The sequence below is a fragment of the Myodes glareolus genome, chromosome 11, assembly GCF_982192425.1.
Source record: "Myodes glareolus chromosome 11, mMyoGla1.1, whole genome shotgun sequence".
NCBI lineage: Eukaryota > Metazoa > Chordata > Mammalia > Rodentia > Cricetidae > Myodes > Myodes glareolus.
Window position 1 is genome coordinate 46,893,284 of NC_142036.1, and position 18,807 is coordinate 46,912,090.

Below are 18,807 nucleotides of genomic sequence, written 5' to 3' on the forward strand. Positions count from 1 at the left end.
ATACTGCTGATGTTTATGGGTAATCTATAGACATGTTTTACAGAATAAATTCAGAAAGATGGGTAAATTATTAGCACTTGACTTATAAAGGATTGCTATGAGCTCTAAGAACAAATGGAATCTTTAGTAAACACCTAGCTCTGACTGGAGAAATAGCTCAGTTGCTAAAGTGCTTGTCACATAATCAGAAGACCTTAGTTCAATACACAGACCCTACATGGGAAAAAAATAAAAGCATGGTTGTAGTGTTCACACTTATATCCTCAGTGCTGGGAGGACAGGGACAGGTAGACCTGGGGCTTTCTGGCCACCTGGTTTAGCCTAATTGGCAAGCCCTAGGATCCAGGACACAAGGTAGATACCAAATGGAGAACCCCCAAGGTTGACCTCTGGCTTCCATGTGTGCAAATGCACATGAATCTATACAAACACAAATGCACTCACATATAAAATATGTGAGCATGCACGCGCACACACACACATACACACACACACACACCAGAAAAAGGAAACCCTAGCTCACTCTATTAATTTACTTGCAGAAATTATGTAACAATTGACATCTACCCATGACCAATATGTTTTTTCATTAAGAGATAACACTCAGAAATTTTTAGTGTACTCCATTTGGTTTGTAATTTGTCACTTTGTTACCAAATTTTTAGTTGGTCACTCTCTCTCCTCCAAACTACTAAAGGTCATATTAGGTGCTTGTTAATATAAGTGAGGTGAAGTTTTATAAGTTTGGTTATTTTTAGATTAGAAACTATTATTTCTGCCAACTCATCATAGAGAAATCATCACAGAACTTTTAAATAAGTATAAGTCACTCTTACACTTGTGTTCTTACAGTGGTGGTCGTGGTGGTGGTACTGCTGCTGTTGTTGCTGCTAATGATGATGATGATGATGATGCTGTTGCTGCTGCTGCTAAAGATGATGATGATGACAACGATGATGTTTAAACCCATGCCTGTGTGTGCTAGGTAAGTAGTGTATCACTGAGCTATACATTTCCAGCCCCCATAAATATTCAGTAAATACCATTTTATACATAAAATAATCACTTACTAATAGCTTCAACAGGAGTAAAACTGTCTGACTTTCCCATACTGTGATAATTAGTGGGGAACTGTCCACTGTGGTCATTGTGGGCATAAATGCACTATCTCCTTTCATCTGGCAGAAGAAGCCTCCATAGTACCCTTTTTCCTTTTTTGTTTTTCTATTTATATAAAGGGGCCAATGGTACCTAAGTTTACTTTCAAAATGGCTAAATCAGGCACAATACATGAAATACATTGAGAATTCTAATACTCTCCTTGGCTTAGTTCTTCATTATAACTACTGCAGTCATTACTTTTGATGAATCCTCACTTGTGGTAAAATGTAAAAAATTTCTTTCCCCAAATTATACTACAAATGAGTCAGTTAACCAATACAGCATGTCTTAGGGTTACTATTGCTGTGAAGAGACAACATGGTCACGGCAACTCTTATAAAGGAAAACATTTCATTGATGTGGCGGCTTACAGTTTCAGAGGTTCAGTCTATTAATATGGTGGGGAGCATGGAGACATTCAGGCAGACATGGTGCTGGAGAAATAGCTGAGAGTCCTACATCTTGCAGGCAACAGGAAGTTGACTGAGACACTGGGCAGTATCCTGAGCATAGGAAACTGTAGTATGAGGGCCAGCTTGTTGGGGTTTCTGTCCTGCCAGGTACCCCACAACCAGCAAACCCCAAAGAAAATCACTCACAAGACTCCACAAGATTATAAACTGATTGGCCCATTAGCTCAGTCTTCTTATTAACTAATTCTTACATCTTACGGTAACCCATAATTCTACTCTGTGTTAGCCATATGGCTTGGTACCTTTTTCAGCTGTCAGCTTACATGGTGCTGCTTCGGTGGTCTGCGCAGGAGTGGCTGAGGGAGCTTCCTAGAATACTCCCAGTCTCTTTTCTCCACCTCTACTTCCTGTCTGGCTTTCCTGCCTATACTGCCTGCCTGGCCAATCAGCGTTTTATTAAAATATGATTGACAGATTGACAGAATACGGATAATTCTCCCGCACCAGGAAACCTCAAAGCCTGCACACACAATGACACACTTCCTCCACCAAGGCCACCTCCTAATAGTGCCATTCCCTATGAGATTATGGGAGCCAGTTGCATTCAAATCACCACATGGTATAATACCATTATATAGTTCCTACAGATCTACCTCCTGTTTGTAAGAATTTTTGGTAAGAGAACACAATAAAGATGGGAAAAAATATAAGGGTTTCAAGAAAGTATAAGATGAATATAAATTTTGATAAGATGGAGATAATATAAATAAAAAAATAATATGAAATAGATGCAATTCTTTCTGTAGAAGTACAAATCCTCCATACAAAATGAATGGCTGGGGCACAGTAAATGGTCTACTTTAATCATATTCTAACAATACCATAAAATAAAAGCTCATAAACAACCATTAGACTTTATCCATGATATACGTTGTTACCTTTATATGTATATCATGTCTGTAAAACAGTAACATAAATGCTAAATAATGTTTTTTTCAGTTTGTATAGTTCTTTTATTTTATTTACTTATTTATTTATTTATAAAAATTTCCACATCCTCCCCTCCTCCCCATACCCTCCCATTCCCCCCACTCCCTAAATAATGTTGTTTTTATGGATGAACTATCTCTTTGCAGTATTTTAAGGTATAATTAAAACTATATTTTAATTTTACCTTTCTATAATCCTTCTCTGTTCCCAGTACAAGGCAACCACTAATCTGCCATCTGTATAGATTATTTTTTATTTTCTAGAAGTTTTATATGTGAAAGTTTATATTCTCTTTTAATTGGTTTCTTTCACTCAGCATAATGATTTAGAGAGCCATTCAGGTTGATATATGTAATAATAATTCCTAAAATTGCTGAGTACTATTCCACTGTATGAATATGCTACCACGTGTTCATCCATTCACTGCTTGTAGGTCTTTGCATGGCTTACAGCTTTTGACTGTGCCAAATAAAGCTGCTGTGGCAATTGTACTAGCCTGAACAAATATATGCTTTCAATTCTCTTCTATAAAAAAAGAGTGAATGATTAAATCATACAGTAGGTACATAATTAATATTTTAAAACATTGCCACGCAGGTTTTCAAAGTCACTGTGCCAGTTTACATTGTCTACAAGGAGAGCTTTTTTCCTTCACAGACTCACCAACGCTTTGCATAGTGAGTCTTTCTAATTTTAGCTTTACAAATAGGTGAGGCATCTCACTGTGATTTTAAGTTACATTTCTTTAATATTTACACCAAGCTTCTTTTTGTGTTTGTCACCTATATATCTTCAATGGCACAACTACTAAGATTCTCAAATTATTTACAACAGGCATGTTCATAATTTTTGTTGTTGGTTTGATTTCCTTTTTAATGTTGAAAACATATATTCTGGTTCTAAGTCCCCATCTCATCTATTCACATTCATTATAAGTATTGCAAATATTCTCCCCAGTCTATGGTTTGTTTTATCATTCTTTTTTAAGCTTTATTATTTATTATGTATACAGCATTCTGCCTGCTTGTATACCTGCATGCCTGATAAGGACACCAGCTCTCATTATAGAAAGTTTTACATACATACACACACACACACACACACACACACACACATATATATATATATATATATATATATATATATATATATATATATATATTGCAGTTTGTGAGCTGCTATATGATTGCTGGGAATTAAACTTAGGACCTCTGGAAGAGCAACCAGTACTCTTAACTGATGAGCCATCTCTCTAGCCCCTTATCATTCTTTTTTATAAAGATTAAATTTTTAATTCTGATGTCCAGGGTATCCATTGGTTCTTTTATATGTTGTGTATATATAAGAAACCTGTGCCTTGACGCAACAAAAATTTTCTTATTTGTCCTTTCATAAATTTTATACTTTTATCTGATTCATTTTGAGTTAATTTTTACATATTATACAAAAAGTAATTTAAATAATTGTTTTACATAAATATCCAATTATTTCAGTATCATTTCCTAAAATTTAAAAGCTAGCCTTTCTCCAGTTAATTATACTTTTTATCAATACTAAGCTGCCCATCTATTTATGCATCTCTTCCTGGATTTTTCATACTCCAATCATCTGTGCCTTTGTCTTTAAAGCAATCCTGTGCTCTACTCTGATCACTCTAGTTTCATTCATCTCTAATTTAGGAAGAGGAAGTCCTCTGCTGACTTGTTGGTTCTCTCTTTGACTCTCTCTTGGACCTGGTACTCTCTACAGAGTCCTGACTGGTCTTGAATTCATGCCCATCCCTCTGACCCAGCCCTTCAGAGCAGTGGAATATATATCACCACACCTGGACGTAGAGTTGTTCTTTGCAAAAATAACAAAGTGGCTTTGTCTGCTCCTATAGTAATAGAAATTAAATCCTGGATTTTCAATTCTAAATGCTAAGCATAAATAAAAAGTTTTAAAGCACAAAGGTGCAGAGTTTGGCAAAGCACTCCTGCTGTGTGTTTAGCATTTTGCAAAAACCATCTCTCAGCTCCTGTCTGATCATTTTTGTGATTTACTCAAATAGCCCCAATTTTAAACTTGGTAACAGGAAGTAACAAATACATATGTAACACTGACATGCTTAGAAGCGTACTAAACTCCACTCAAGGACAACAGAAGACAGTGTTTCTACTGCACTGAACTCCGCTTGAGAAGTAAAGCACAGATAGAAATTAACTTTACAAAACTCAATAAATCAACATAAAAATAACAGAGGAACTATGTGGTCTAAAAAAAAAAACAATGGAAAAATAAACCAGGTAGAATTATTATGATTATTATGAAGGCTCTCTAAAGGAAACTATGCGGGGCCTGGAGAGGAAAGGTGGTGAGATTAGGGTAAAAGGACTCAATGGAAGGAGCGAGCAGGATGGCATTTAGAGAATGCCACTCACAGCAGGCAGGGCAAGCGGAAAGGGGGAGCACCTACCACTAGGAAGATCGTGGAGAGGGAGCTTCCAGTGGCAGTTCTAAAATGCCTTGATGTTGTCAAGCAAAAGCACTTATTTACTTAAAATGTTCAGGCCTGTTCAAAATTAGAGTGTAATGCTCTGTTCTAACCGCACTCAATTAAATATTTTCAAGCCATATGCAAATCATAATTGCGCTTTCAAATTTTACTCTTGTGGGGTAAAAACAACTCTCCACACTTATCTTGAACAGAAGTGAAGCCTCGGGGCTCTAGAGATGTTTACAGCGAACTCTCAGGGCTTTCATTGCAAAATCTGTCCACCTTGCAGTTTCATGTTTATATGATAACGAGGGAGGAAAGTGCACTGCCCCCTCTCTCCAAACACACACACGCGCCCTTCTAACAAGATAAACCGACCAGCTTCCAGCATATGGAAGCGTTTTCAGATTGCCAGCTCTGGTAGGGTAGGGAGGAAAACAATTTGCAAATGCCGGTCCATGAAACGCGCACTTTCAAGTCAGCCTGATTGGACAAAAACTCATGGGCAAACACAGCACTCGGTAAATCCTTCCCCTGTTGCCATGAGGGCAATGTTCAGATTTGTTCAAAAGGCAGCAGGGTGATCAAGGAAGATGAAAACTGCGTAAAAACCGTAAGGTCCTTCAGGACATGAGAGGTTTTTAGAAAAAGAGTCTGAAATTTGCAAGTCAGTGAGCTGATTTTTACCCAAATAGTGAAGCGGCCCTGAAAGGGATGAGGCTGACTGGGGCAGCATCAAAGAAGGCTAAGTAGAGTACTGAAGAGCTGCCCCACGCTCCTTCCTGACATACTTCACGGCTGCCAATCCCCAGTCACTTCTCTACCTCTCTCCAGAAACCAGGGTGGGAACCCGTGAGGAGTACAGGACTGCAGGGAAGGCAACCGAGAAATGTCAGAGGGCAGACCCCAGCAGGGTGCTCTATGGAAGGCCAGGCTGCGGACAGGAGGTGGTGCGGCAGAGGGCACTGGACAGAAAGCAGGCAAGGACATATCTGCTACGACTTGCCTTCCCAAGGACATGTTCCCCAAAAAATCATTAGCTGTAAGGATCAAAGGTAAAATTAAAAAGGTGTAACCTTTTCTAGTCCTTAAATTTTTCTAATTCAAGTGTTTCTGTAATAAAGAATTTTTTTTCTTAAACACACATATGCACAAATAACAGAGAAGAGATTGGTTTTTGTTTTGTTGTATTTTGTTGGTTCTTAGTTTTGTGTAAACACCAGTAATTTAGCCACAAGGAAACCAGAAACGTTCAAATAATAACCTGAATCACAGACTCAAATTATAAGTATCCTAAAACCAAGGCTAAACAGAATATGAGACTGCTATAATGGAAAAAGTCAAACGTTGAATCAGTGTTGCACTCAGGAGTCATCAGGGAAGCTTTCTCTCGAAGTAGATGGGAACTAACACAGAGAGAGCTGCGACTGAACAATCTGCCCAGAGAGAGACTTCGGGATACTCAGTCCTAAGAGGGATGTCAATCAAACCCCTCCCCTCAGGACCCAGGGAACTCTGCAGAAGAGGAGGCAGAGAGATCGTAAGAGCCAGAGGGGATGGAGGACACCACACCAAAGAGACACACAAAGAGCACTGCAGTATGTAGGGGGCCTTGCAAAGGTTCAAGTCAGATGGGGTTCCAGCCTTGTGAGAGAGAAGTAGACATTGCAACTGCTTGCAAAGGAAAAGCTCAATTTTTTCCAATGGAGTCTCTTTGGTAAAGAAACCACTTAGGCCCCACGGCCAACAGTAGATGGTCAATACAAAACTAACTCAGCATAATGTAGATTTATGGTCTTATATGCTTTGAACATTTTTTTTGTCGTTTGATCTTTTGCTTTTATATTATAATTCTGATTTTGTGTTTTTATGGGTTTTATTTGGCATGTGTTTGTGTGTTTTTTGTGTTTTTTCTTCTTTTAAAATTCTGATTTGTTTGGGGGTATTTACTTATTTTCTGCTTGTTTTCTAAAGAGAGAGAGAGAAAGAAGCCATGGAGTTGGGTGGGTAAAGAGATGGAAGGATCTGGGAAGAGATGGGGAAGGAGAAACAATAATCAAAATATACTATGTGGAAAAAAATCTATTTTCATTTTTAAAAAAAAAAGCCAAACGTACCTCTATACACTCACTTTAACCAAACATTCTTCCTATGTCTTTAGGGGTGAAAAGTAGAGCAGAAAAGTAGGCAATGAGGATGGAGGAGGAAGAGAAGGAGGAAAAGCAAAGAATATTAGCAGAACTAATAACATGAATAGAGTTATGTATTAACAAAAGCATAGAACTTAAAGTCACCAAAAGAACCCGGCCTTCTTTCCCATTGGCTTTCTCTCTGGCCTCACTCTTCAGGGCTGTACTAGAAATATCAAGAATACTATGGAACACAATTATTTTTAGGCTATGTTTTGGGTTGTAAATTCATAGTATTATTATTTTATTTTAACTTTTCTAGGTGAATGAGAAGATGCAAAAACAAAATTTCAGTTATTTGCCCTTTCTGTATGTGTGTGACCATCAAATTCATGAAACTTTGAAGAAAAGACAGAAGTAGATTCCTTGTTTATCTAGTAAATTCTGCTTCTGTCAGCCAAAGAGCCTGGCCAGCTCAAACTGACGTAGGATAGGGGTCAGAGCCCCTGAGTTACTTGCTAGTTAGCATCTGTCCTGCTCCAAGCAAGTGTGCACTTTTGTTTTGACAATTCAAGACTAAATGACAATTTTGATCGTTAGCCAGAAGGAAAAGTTTTTCTTTAATTAATCTCCTCATACAGCAATTCATTGAGAAAATGACAAAACATAGCCACACACTGTACTGAAGTCAGCTAATCTGCATGAATGGCTCTGGGAGTTATCCGCCATTCATCAGCATCACAAGGAGAAGTTTTTACAGTCAAGGTTCCTAACTTCTCAATCAATCAGCATGCAAGCAGAACACACTGCAAAAGCACACAGGAAGTAAAGGATATTGTTTTCTGAAAATTGGAATTCTCTTTGGAAAGAGAAATTAACTAACCCACTTAAACTAATTAAAAATAAAGAAATAAACCGTTTGGCATTATATGTTAATACACCAGGAATTTGAAGTTTAGTAACTCGTTGAGCCAGGAAAGTCTGAAGTGGCGTTTTACGAGAGTGGAAGGAACATAATGAGATTTGAGTGGACGGACTCAGTGAGAGTTCAAAAGACACAAGGGTAGACGGCCTAAGTAAAGGAATAAAGCAAGAAAGTCAAATTTCTGCATGTGCTCTTAGGGATTAAGATGGAGTTGAGACTAAGGTAGAAGCAATTACCTTAAGTAAAGTAGAGGTTTGCTTTAAAAGAAAGGTTGAGGAGCTGAGTGATGGCTCAGTGGTTAGAAAAGCTTGCTGATCATGTAGAAAAACCCAGATTTGGCTCCTAACACTGACAGGGTAGCTCAAACTTGTCAAAAACTCCAGTTCCAGACGATCAAAGCTTTTATCTCCTCTCTGTTGGCACCAGGCACATATGTGGTACACACACACACACACACACACACACACACGTACATACACACACAGACACACATGAAGGCAAGCATTCATGGGCATGAATTTTTACTAAATAATTTTTTTAAAGAAGCAGTTGAATAAATGGAGGAAGTTTGGTTTATGGTAGGATTTGAATGCCTGGGAGGCAAATATAAACCTGAAGATTAGACCAACAAATCCTAATTGATTATTACAAAGGAGGCAGAAATGTGAGTCTCTTTCTAAAGGATGGTTTTAAAACACCACACAGGACAAAACTTAGAAGCTACGTATGTGTGGAACACTAAAAGTTTCAGACTGAGAGTGTCCACTCTCCAAACAGTCAGCACTTACTGTCTCAACTTTATCATGCTCGCAAGACAAATGGGGTATCTCTGGTCCATAGAAATGGGCATGACAAGTGTTCCTTGTTTTAAGATTAACTTTTAAGCAATTTGTTACAGCAATAGATAAGTAATAAAGGCTGAAGCCATCAAGGGGACTTGGAGAAAGCAGTGTTTGAGTGGGTTTTGTGTAAACTCTTTGTGGTTGTCATATGACTGCAATTCCAACACTTCTTTAAGTTTTCACCTCCACACCCAATCCTAACTCTGCCCTCCATCTTAATTATACTGACCTACACGATCCGAAATTCATAATCTTGCATGTTTTTCTTCCCAAATTATCCTAAATTGGGGGTTAAAATATCAAACAGCTTTTATGAGTGATAACTACCTAAAGTAATTAGGGAACCACTTTGCAAAGGCAGTTAAGAAGCATAAGAAAATGGAATGTCTAAAAACTGACATTTAAAGTGAACACTGAATGCTCAATTTTTAAGTTTATTCAAAGAACAACAAAATTTTCAATTTTTAAAATGGTCCCAAATTAATCTACAATTTTGCCACTTAAAATATAAATAACAGCCAGTACCAATCTTAAGAAGTTGTAATCAGGACAAATTCTTACATTGAAAATATCTGTGGGCTTTTACACAAAACAGCTGCCCCCCAGGACGACTAAAATAACACAAATTAGATGTAACTGAGTTAAAGGACCACACCAGGTCTGTAATTCAATTTGTCCTACGTGGTTTGGGTTTGGGGTTGCCCCCCACCCCCATCAAACCACAGTTTGAAATTTTCATCAAATGAGAAGTACAGAGGAGTTGATATATACAGGGAACGTTTAGCATGAATAATTGACATAAAATCCACTTCGCCAGTGTGCAGAGTTTTTGTTGTTTGTTGTTTTAAGTCTGGTCATGGCACACATTTGTCTGTTGAACTTCTTCCTGCCAAATGCTCACTTTCACAATGGATCCTACCAGGAAGCTTCACTGTGATCTAGTTTTATAACTTAGCACCCAGTTTACTTACAGGTAGAGAGTAGATTCCAGGTCAGATTCAAACCCACTTTAGGCTCTAATCCAAAACCCTCAAAATCATTCATTCTCATGGGTGGAGCCAGAATTTTCACTACTAACACTCCAGGGGCCTCAGATAGGACTGAGTGTCTCTTGTTGATAGAGATGGCTAATCACACTGTCATCACCATGTTGACATTTTTATATCTACGGCTCTAGCTATCTATCATAGACCTAGCCCTAAAAGAATGCTGAACTTGGAATTAACCAATCCCTAGCCTTATGTTGGCTCAAACAAAGCAATTTAGCCACTGGGAATTTTAGGAAGAGTTAGATTTAGAAATTTATTGTTGCCCCATCATGCACCTTCCAGCAGAAGTCATGGGTTTTAAGTAAAATGTGAGATGAGAGTTTTCCAAATGAGTGGGTTGGCAAAGTAGCTCTTAATTCATGGTGTGATAGTAACACCGACCAAAAGAATCTAATATGACTATCAAGTTTCATTTCAGACAATCATATTTAACAACATTTCTCTGATAAAAGAAGAGTAAATGAAACAGAGAAACAAGAGCATGTATCAGGGCTGGGGTGTAGCACAGCAGAATGCTTTCCTGGCAAGCACAAGCATGGATTGTTTCCAGCTGTGCGCACGCACGCACGCGCGCACGCACACACACACACACACAGAATGTGTACCAACTTGAAAGCTAATCAGAAAACAGACTCACCTTATTTGATATTACATATAAAGTAGTTTTTATATTTGTATATATATATTATACATTATATATTACATGTAGAATTGAATTTTTACATATATTACAAAGTCGTTGTGTTCTTGGGAAGATAAAATAAGAATACTTTAACTCAGATGAACTCTGGTTTCTTTTTCTTACTTTGGTAAATACATGCAAGAAAAGAAGATATACTAATAATTTTTCCTTGCATAACATTCCTGAATACCTTAAAGCTGTCTTAAACTTTTAAAACTACACCAAAGAAACATTAGCTTCTTTGATTGTTCAGGTAATATTGTCATTGATAATGTCAAATGATCAGAGAAAGTAATTTTTAAACATATTTTATTTTAACAATATCAATACAATGGAGACAAAAATTATCTAGCTCAGAGACTATTCAATCCTCTACCTGAGGTCTAACACCACCTAAAGTATATGATATATGTTTGAAAAAAGTTAAAATAAAATAAAATAAACAAGATTCATAAGTCTTACTAGTTAATTATAGGCATCTCACATAGAAATCAGATCCTGAGTACAAAATGGTTAAGATTACTACTGCCAGCTAGGACATGCACAGGGCAAGCAAACAATTTCAGATGCCAAACTATTGCTTTTATTCCAGATAAAGAAACAGGCAGTAGACGTCTTAAAGGTGGGGGGATGCACTATTGAAGCAAAACTATCCTAAGTCTTAAATTTATTTATATTGAAGCTAGTTCTACACAGCTATAAAAAGCTCGGCTCCAATAAATTAAATGAATCTAAAATTATACAGCCATTTACCAAATGGAGTAACTGAGGCAAAGTAAAGTGATCTGATTCACCCAAGGCAACGTGTTAAGATTCCATTGAAGTTAGAAAATAAACAGCAAGTCTTGCCATCAAGACAAAATGAAGCAAACAATCACGTGACATTCAGCAATCACAGAAGAAAAACTCTCCCAGGAGCAGTCTGGAAAATATCAAGAACCAGGTGTTCTTCAAGACTCAGTTCAAAGTCAAGTACAGTCTACTGCAGCCCATTGCCTTCCACCCACTCTGCAACAGTAATTTATGTGTAAGCATAAAGCTTCTAGTCAGTTTACATCTGCAGACGAAGAAACAAAGATGCAAAGCAAGTCCCTAGCTGTCCTCTCCAACTACATCCCTGCCTACTGACGGGTTTCGAAAGCTGAAGAGATTTCAAAACAGTAATTTTTTTTAACTCACACAACCATATTCTATGAAAAATGCTAACTCTACAGACAGAAATAAAAGTTCTATTGGCATAAGAAGTATAACAAACTTAAGTTGCAAACTAACCAAACACAAGTTATAGTTTCAGTTTACATGAAACTGCTGAATAAGAAAAACAAAACAAAACAAAACAAAAAAAACTTTCTTACAACATCAGTTTAAATATCTTGCAGTCACTGAGCCTGATCCAAAACATCTCAGAGTGATTTACCTCCATGCTATAAACACGGCCATCCTATCTCAGTACAGGTTATACTCACGAGTTTCATATGTATTTACAAATACTTGATTGTGGAATATATAATTTTAAATTGCAATGTTTAATATTTTTACATTGTAACAAAATAGACCCCAGAGCAGAAAATACACAGCAAAGGCTATGGGATGTCGGGCAATCAAGTGTCACTTTTGTTCCCCAAATCGACACCAAACATTGGAAGACTCCCTATACGAAACAAGTGAGAGCAACTTGGGAAGAAGAAAATGAAAAAAGAAAAAGAGGAATTTCTTTAAACTGGTCTCTCCAAACAATATCTACATTTATGTACAACTTTTTTTTCTTTATGAGAAAATATACTGTTTATTTCATTAACAGGGTAAGAGTCTTTTTATGGCTTTATAATAACAAGCAACCAATCAGAAATTATAAAAATGGAATTTAGCAAGAGAATCTGGCAGGATTTCTAACACAAAGCACATTATACCGAGCAAAGGAGAAAGTTTACATGACTTTCTATTTGGAGGGTACCTAAAAGACAGCACTCATGAAGAATATTAGAGCAAAAATCAGCACACAAATAGAGCTTTATGGAAGACCAACAGACAAGTAGCTAAGAGGTTAGAGCTGGAAAGAACTAAATGCATCCTGGATGGCTGCTGCAGAGGCCTTAGACTCAGCACTTGAGCAGGTCTCCATGAGAGTGCTCCACCTGACAGAGCACACTTCGCCTCCAAGAAACAGAAAGTGACATGACCTGCTCTGAGTACTTCTCTTGCTTTCAAGATCTTAAACAATGATCCACCACCACCATTCAATTGCATCTCTATTGTGAAGCATAAAATAACCCTGTGATGGTCTGTATCATTTCACAAAACATACTTGGGTCAGTTAAGAAAAACAATTTACTACATACTACAAGTAAACAAGGAGGACGTAGAAGTGCAAAGCAAAAGTAATGGCCTTGGAATTGTTCTCTAATTCTTGGCTCCCAACAACTGGTGGTGCCTCCAAAGAGTCTGACACTCAAAGCAAATTGAGTGCAAACCTTTGTCAAGCACTTTCTCACAAACTCATGTTCCTCTATTTCTTAGTTTTATATAACAAAAACAATCAAATATTAGCAGTCTGAGTTAGGAAAGTCAAGAGTTGGCTGAAAATAATATTGACAATTACCAAATAACTTGGCAGGTTTGCTTGGAACATTCAATGATCATTACTAATATTCTTCTAGAAATTAGTGGCCGTATGCGGCACAGGTTTCATCAATTTCATTATTTATGTTCGCAATTAGCTACAACCTAAATCAACAACAAACTGTATTCTCTGAAAAGATTCCAATAGCTTAAGTGAATCTCAGAGCTGCAAAAGATGACAGAAGTCCTCTCTTTTCACAGACTTCAAGTTTACTTCTTGAATTAATTTGGGAATTTTTGTTCTAACAGAAGCAATCGAGGGGGGAGAACTCGCAGCATATGAGAAAGAGAAAAGCAGATGTGGACAAACCACCAAAATCCAGGAATATTTAATTTTCAGCAGCAGCAGCAGTTGAGGAGTGGGAAGCTAACAGAGTTAGCACAGGGTTGTTCTCTGAACTTACTCCAACAGCGTCTAATTTTTAAGGAAAACTTTCCCCCTCAGCCAACAATTATAACTTTCTTCATATTTTAATTGGCCTCAAACCTATACCACCTTAGTAAATTTTTCCCAACTGTGCATGTGCAATTACTATGAAAAGAAGACAACAGAGTTAAGAAAACTCCAAAGATTCTACTGTGTAGAAGCAAAAAGGAAAAAAAAAGTGATTAAACCATCCATCTGCGGTAACAGGAAATGATGTAGTTATAGTCTAGAATCAAAGAAAGTAAGTTTTCAGGATGAGAGACAAAGTAAGCATCTGTGAGGAGCACTCCCACCAAGACAGAATTGCATGCCTGAATAAGCCTGTTTATCCAGTTGCACATCCTCCCCAAGTGGATACACAAGAAAAGGTCCTCGGAGATAGAAACCAAATGACAGTGGCACTGATTTAAGTTGAAGGTGGGGACGAAATAGGAAATGTTGCCATGACGGAGGTGAGGGGAACTTTAGAGATATTCTGAATATTTGTATATATTAATATACTACTTTTATAATAAAACTAGTTCAAAAGAATAAGGCATGGATAAAAGGAAAAGAGTTGAGTGTGAGCTTGCATGAGTCAGCATGACTAGGCACAGGTGTGAGACCGGTCCGTCCCCTTCCTTTCTAGGTCAAAGTTTCTATTGTCCTGCACTGGATCTATTCTAAAGTCGCCATATTTGGGTCTTCTAGATATGTTGTTGTTTTGGTTGGTTGGTTATGGTTCTACAGACAGGGTACTCACTCAATAGTCCAGGCTAGATTAGCACTCACTAGAGCCTGGAAATCATAGCAACCCTCCCAATCTCAGTCTTCAAATTTCTGGGTCTAAAGGCATGAACCACTACACCCAGCTTGTGAGGTCTGGTTTTATTTGTTTTGTTTTTGCTGGAGATTGAACCCAGGGCCTCACACATGACTAAGCTTATGTTTGATCACTGAACTATACCCATAGCCCCAAAGCTGTTAAGTTTTTTAAAGCACTAATGTGAAACTCTTGGTTCCTATCTACTCATTGCACTCTTGAAAAGCAAGACACAGCAGAAGCCATAGGTAGGTGCCGGTATGAGTTTTTTCTTAACTCTTGAACTTAATCACCACCTCAAAAACTTTCTGTGTATCTTTTCTTTCATCTCTACCTGCAAAAATAAGAGCTGCATCTCAGTTTTCCTGGTCTGAAGGTAGTCTGAACTCTGCTCTGATCCTGCCTTTGATGCTCAGTGACTTGTTCCATTTGTCATATCTGTGATTATTTTATGCTGTTGTTGTTTGTTTTTTGTTTGGTGACAGTTTTGCTACATACCCTGGACTGGCCTGGTATTCACTGGAGTACAAACTGGCTTCAATTCCAAGACAATCTTTCTGCCAAAGCCAAGAGTTGGATTACAGATACACCATTCATTCCCAGCTAACAGTATTCTTTAAAACCCCTGGCTTCCTCACTCAGTTCTTCCAATACTAGCAGCCAATATTTCCAATACTAGCCAGGGTGGAGGACTCTGTGCAGCGTGGGACAAGGACCAGCATAACCAAAAGCACGTGGAAACAGTGAGATTGCGAAAGAGGAAGACAAAGTAGATAAGAGGCTTGCCAAAGAACAGCAGTGAATGATGAAAGGGTCTATCCAGAGCAATGGCTTCGGGGATGGCAAAAAGAGAACGAACACTTTCAACGGCAGCTTGTGAGGTAGGGGAAACAGGACTTTGTTGATAGGTTGGTCGTGGAGACTAAGGAAACATGAGGACTCAAAATGAATGTGAGGTTTCCACTGGGAGGATGTAGATGTCATTAATGAAGATAGAGAATATGGGAAGAGAGCTAGTGGATGATGTGTGCATTGAAAAATGAGTCTCAAGTTTATTTAACATCTTGCTCAGATACAAATTCTTACTAAGTTCCTCAGGATAAGGCTCTCGTTTGCTAATTTTCCCTATGCTATGTACCCAGTGAAATGTCATGTGTGCTTAATTCAAGCCTGCAACAATGGCGATGATGCTAACCTGAGGCAGGAGAATCAAAACTTAACAATATTAAGATAATCTTGTCAAAGTGGCTCTGTGGGAAGAAAATATGAGGCAAATGGTTTGTTTCACTTTTCTGTCAAATTTCTTTTGCTTTCCCAAATAAATGTGCAATAACAATAACACAGGGTTTTTAGCAAGAAGATTAAAAACTGCTAAGAGCCGCCTCTGTAGACCACAGTGCCTCTTGCTACCTCACATTCTACACGGCCCAACAATGGAGTCACATCACCTTGAAATTTCTGTCTTGCTCAGGAACCTGCACTACCACTTAAGATTCTAAAGCCTGTCACACCCACTGGTCAAACATAACCCGAGCAATTTAAACAACTTGAGGGAAAAGGAGTGGAGGGGGCGGAAACCTCACTGCTGTTTTATTTTAAAGACCTTGCAGGAGGTATAGGAAAAAAAGCACCATTTGCTCTGGTTAATGCTGTTGTGCAATGTTTTCTGGGGTTTGCCTTGTAGGCATGCTGAAATCATAACTAAATAAATCAGCTCCAGAAACAAAGAAGCAATATTCCCTGCCCCCACCACTCTGAAGGACTGAGTGACGGCTTCATAGAAGACATGAGGGGTGCATCTTCCCCAGGACTGTCGCACGTGGGAGCAACTTGGCGTTTAACCCTCTGCCAGCTGAAAATTTTTGTTTTATTTACTCTCAGTAACCACTGTAAATGTTTTACAAGTGACTGCTCTCCTTACCAGAATCCCATTAACTTTCCTGTCTAATTCCTGGGGCTTGAAGGTTCAGTAATGGCCAAACAGCTAGCCTCTTTCTGTGATGAAGAAAATGTTTATAGACGAAGCGCATTCCTGGATATTTACATGGCACTATGCATGTGAAGTGGGCTACGATGAGGGTCTCACCTTCTCTATGTTGCCTCTCTTATTTTTCTACTTGCTCATTTATGAATGTGTCTGTGAGCACACGCACATGCTCACACACCATGATGGGCATGCAGAAGTCACAGGACATCTCTGAAGTTCCTGGCCATTCATCTTATTTTGAGGCAGGGTCCCTCTCGTTTCTGCTGCTCTCTGTTCTGTACACTAACCTAGGTGGCCCAGAAGTTTCCAGGCAAGTCTTCTATCAGGCTCCCAGCTTGCTGTGGGAGCCATAGGATTACAGATGTGTGCCACCACATCTAGATTGACATGGGTTCTGGGAATCCAAACACAGGTTGTCAGCTTTCCCCAGCAAGAGCTTTTACCAACTGATCTCTAACCTTCTCTCTGTATAAATTTTTGGGGAAACAACAACATAGAATACCAGGAAATGTAGGCTCCATTCCATTCACTTCTGTTCACTGTAGGATGCTAGTTAAGAACTTGATGTTAGGAAAAGATTCGTGGTTTTCAAAGAACCCTTTAACTTCAATATACTGATGCTAAGTACTGGAGTTAAGCTCAGAGGAGACCTAACATGCAAAAACATTTCGGTTCAATGCCTAGCTCACAAAAATAGAGGGGGTGAAATGGGGAATCCAGCCAAAACCTGGTTAAAATGATCTAATATGCATAGCTTTTGACTATATTCTATGTGAAGTGCTTGGTCAAGAGTTATAAATTGTTCTATTTATGAGAAAAATGGCACCACTTAGAAAGATTCAAGTCCATCTCTGTCATTAAAAGGAAGAAGCTGAGATGAGGACTGGAAGAAATAGCATATCCATGAAACCCCATGCTGCTGGTCACAGTGACAGAGAGGAAAGGCACAGTCAACTTTAAGAGAAAGTCATAAAGCGGTATGAGCGCACATTCATTTTTCACCATAATCAATTCACTATAGCATTTTGTTAAAGTTTCCTCACTGCAAATAATCAAATAGAAAACATCCCCCAAAATGTAGCAAATCACCTAAAAATCTCATCACTGAAAATATCCACCAATCACTGAATCATTCCAGACAATCATTCACACATATACACGGACAGATGGAGATGCAGAAATAAATGTATTACTTCTAGGATAAGACTGTCATTACTTTTTCAAAACAAATTTTAATTTTACTAGAAATCTACAAAAGCTAAACTAAAAATGAAGTATTTAAACTTTTAAATGATTATTTACTCAAGACACAGTAACTGAGAATAGACAGCAAGAATTCCAGGAAGTATAACCGACAAAGTTTAACATTTTTTTTCATGAGAAACTATAATAAAATGCCTAGAAAGAAGATCTTTAAAATTATTCTAAATTTAATGTAACACACACAGAACACACACATGCACGCATACATGCACGCACACACACATTGCAGGTGCCCACAGACTCTGTAAAAGAGTATCAGATCTTCTGAAGCTAGACTTACAGATGGTTATGAGCCATCTCATTTGGAAACTGAGAACCAAACTCTAGTACTCTTAACCAGTGAGTCATCTCTCTGCCCAGTGGTTCTTGGCCTTCCTAATGCTGCAACCCTTTTAATTTAGTTCCTCATGTTGTGGTGACCCCCCTACCATAAAATTACTTTAGTTGCTACTTCATAACTGTAACTTTGCTACTGTTAGGCATCGTAATGTAAATATCTGTGTTTTCCAATGGTCTTAGGTGACCCCTGTGAAAAGGCCGTTTGACAGCCCCCAAGGAGTTTGTGAGCCACATCCTGACAACCACTGCCTAGCCCCTGTAGTTTTTGTCTTTCCCTTTTTCTTGTCCTTCTTTGACTGTGAGATCTACAAATATGAGATAAACATACAAGGCCTCCCAAGGGCTATCAAACTGGTTCAGGAGGTAAAGACTCCTGTTGCCAAGTCTGATGGCCTGAGTTCAGTTGGTGTGATGGACATGGCAGAAAGAGAGAACAGACTCCTCTGACTTCCACACCTACATGGCTTCCCACGAACATAAACACACATGAACACCAAGTAAATAAAACATTTAAAAAATAAATAAAGAAGCTTCCCAAATAGTGGGAAGGAGCCAGGGTCTTCTTCATCAAGGATTTATGTTTTTTGTTTTCTAATAAGAAACAATACTTTACTATTGCCAGAGGACCAAGAGCAAGGCTCAAGGATCCTCCTGACACGGCCTCCCAGGCAGCTGGGAATGCAGGTGCTTCCCCCATGGCAGC

The 18,807-nt window shown here is 38.4% G+C and overlaps 1 protein-coding gene and 1 long non-coding RNA gene across 8 annotated transcripts in view; one reads left to right on the forward strand and one right to left on the reverse strand.

The window, feature by feature from the left end:
* Rad51b (RAD51 paralog B) overlaps window positions 1-18,807 on the reverse strand; it is a 515,139-nt gene that overhangs the window by 405,109 nt on the left and 91,223 nt on the right. The window lies entirely within an intron of this gene.
* LOC146892356 (uncharacterized) lies at window positions 14,649-15,854 on the forward strand. The gene is made up of 2 exons (XR_015004409.2): window positions 14,649-14,763; window positions 15,001-15,854. It is a non-coding gene; the product is annotated as an uncharacterized LOC146892356 (long non-coding RNA).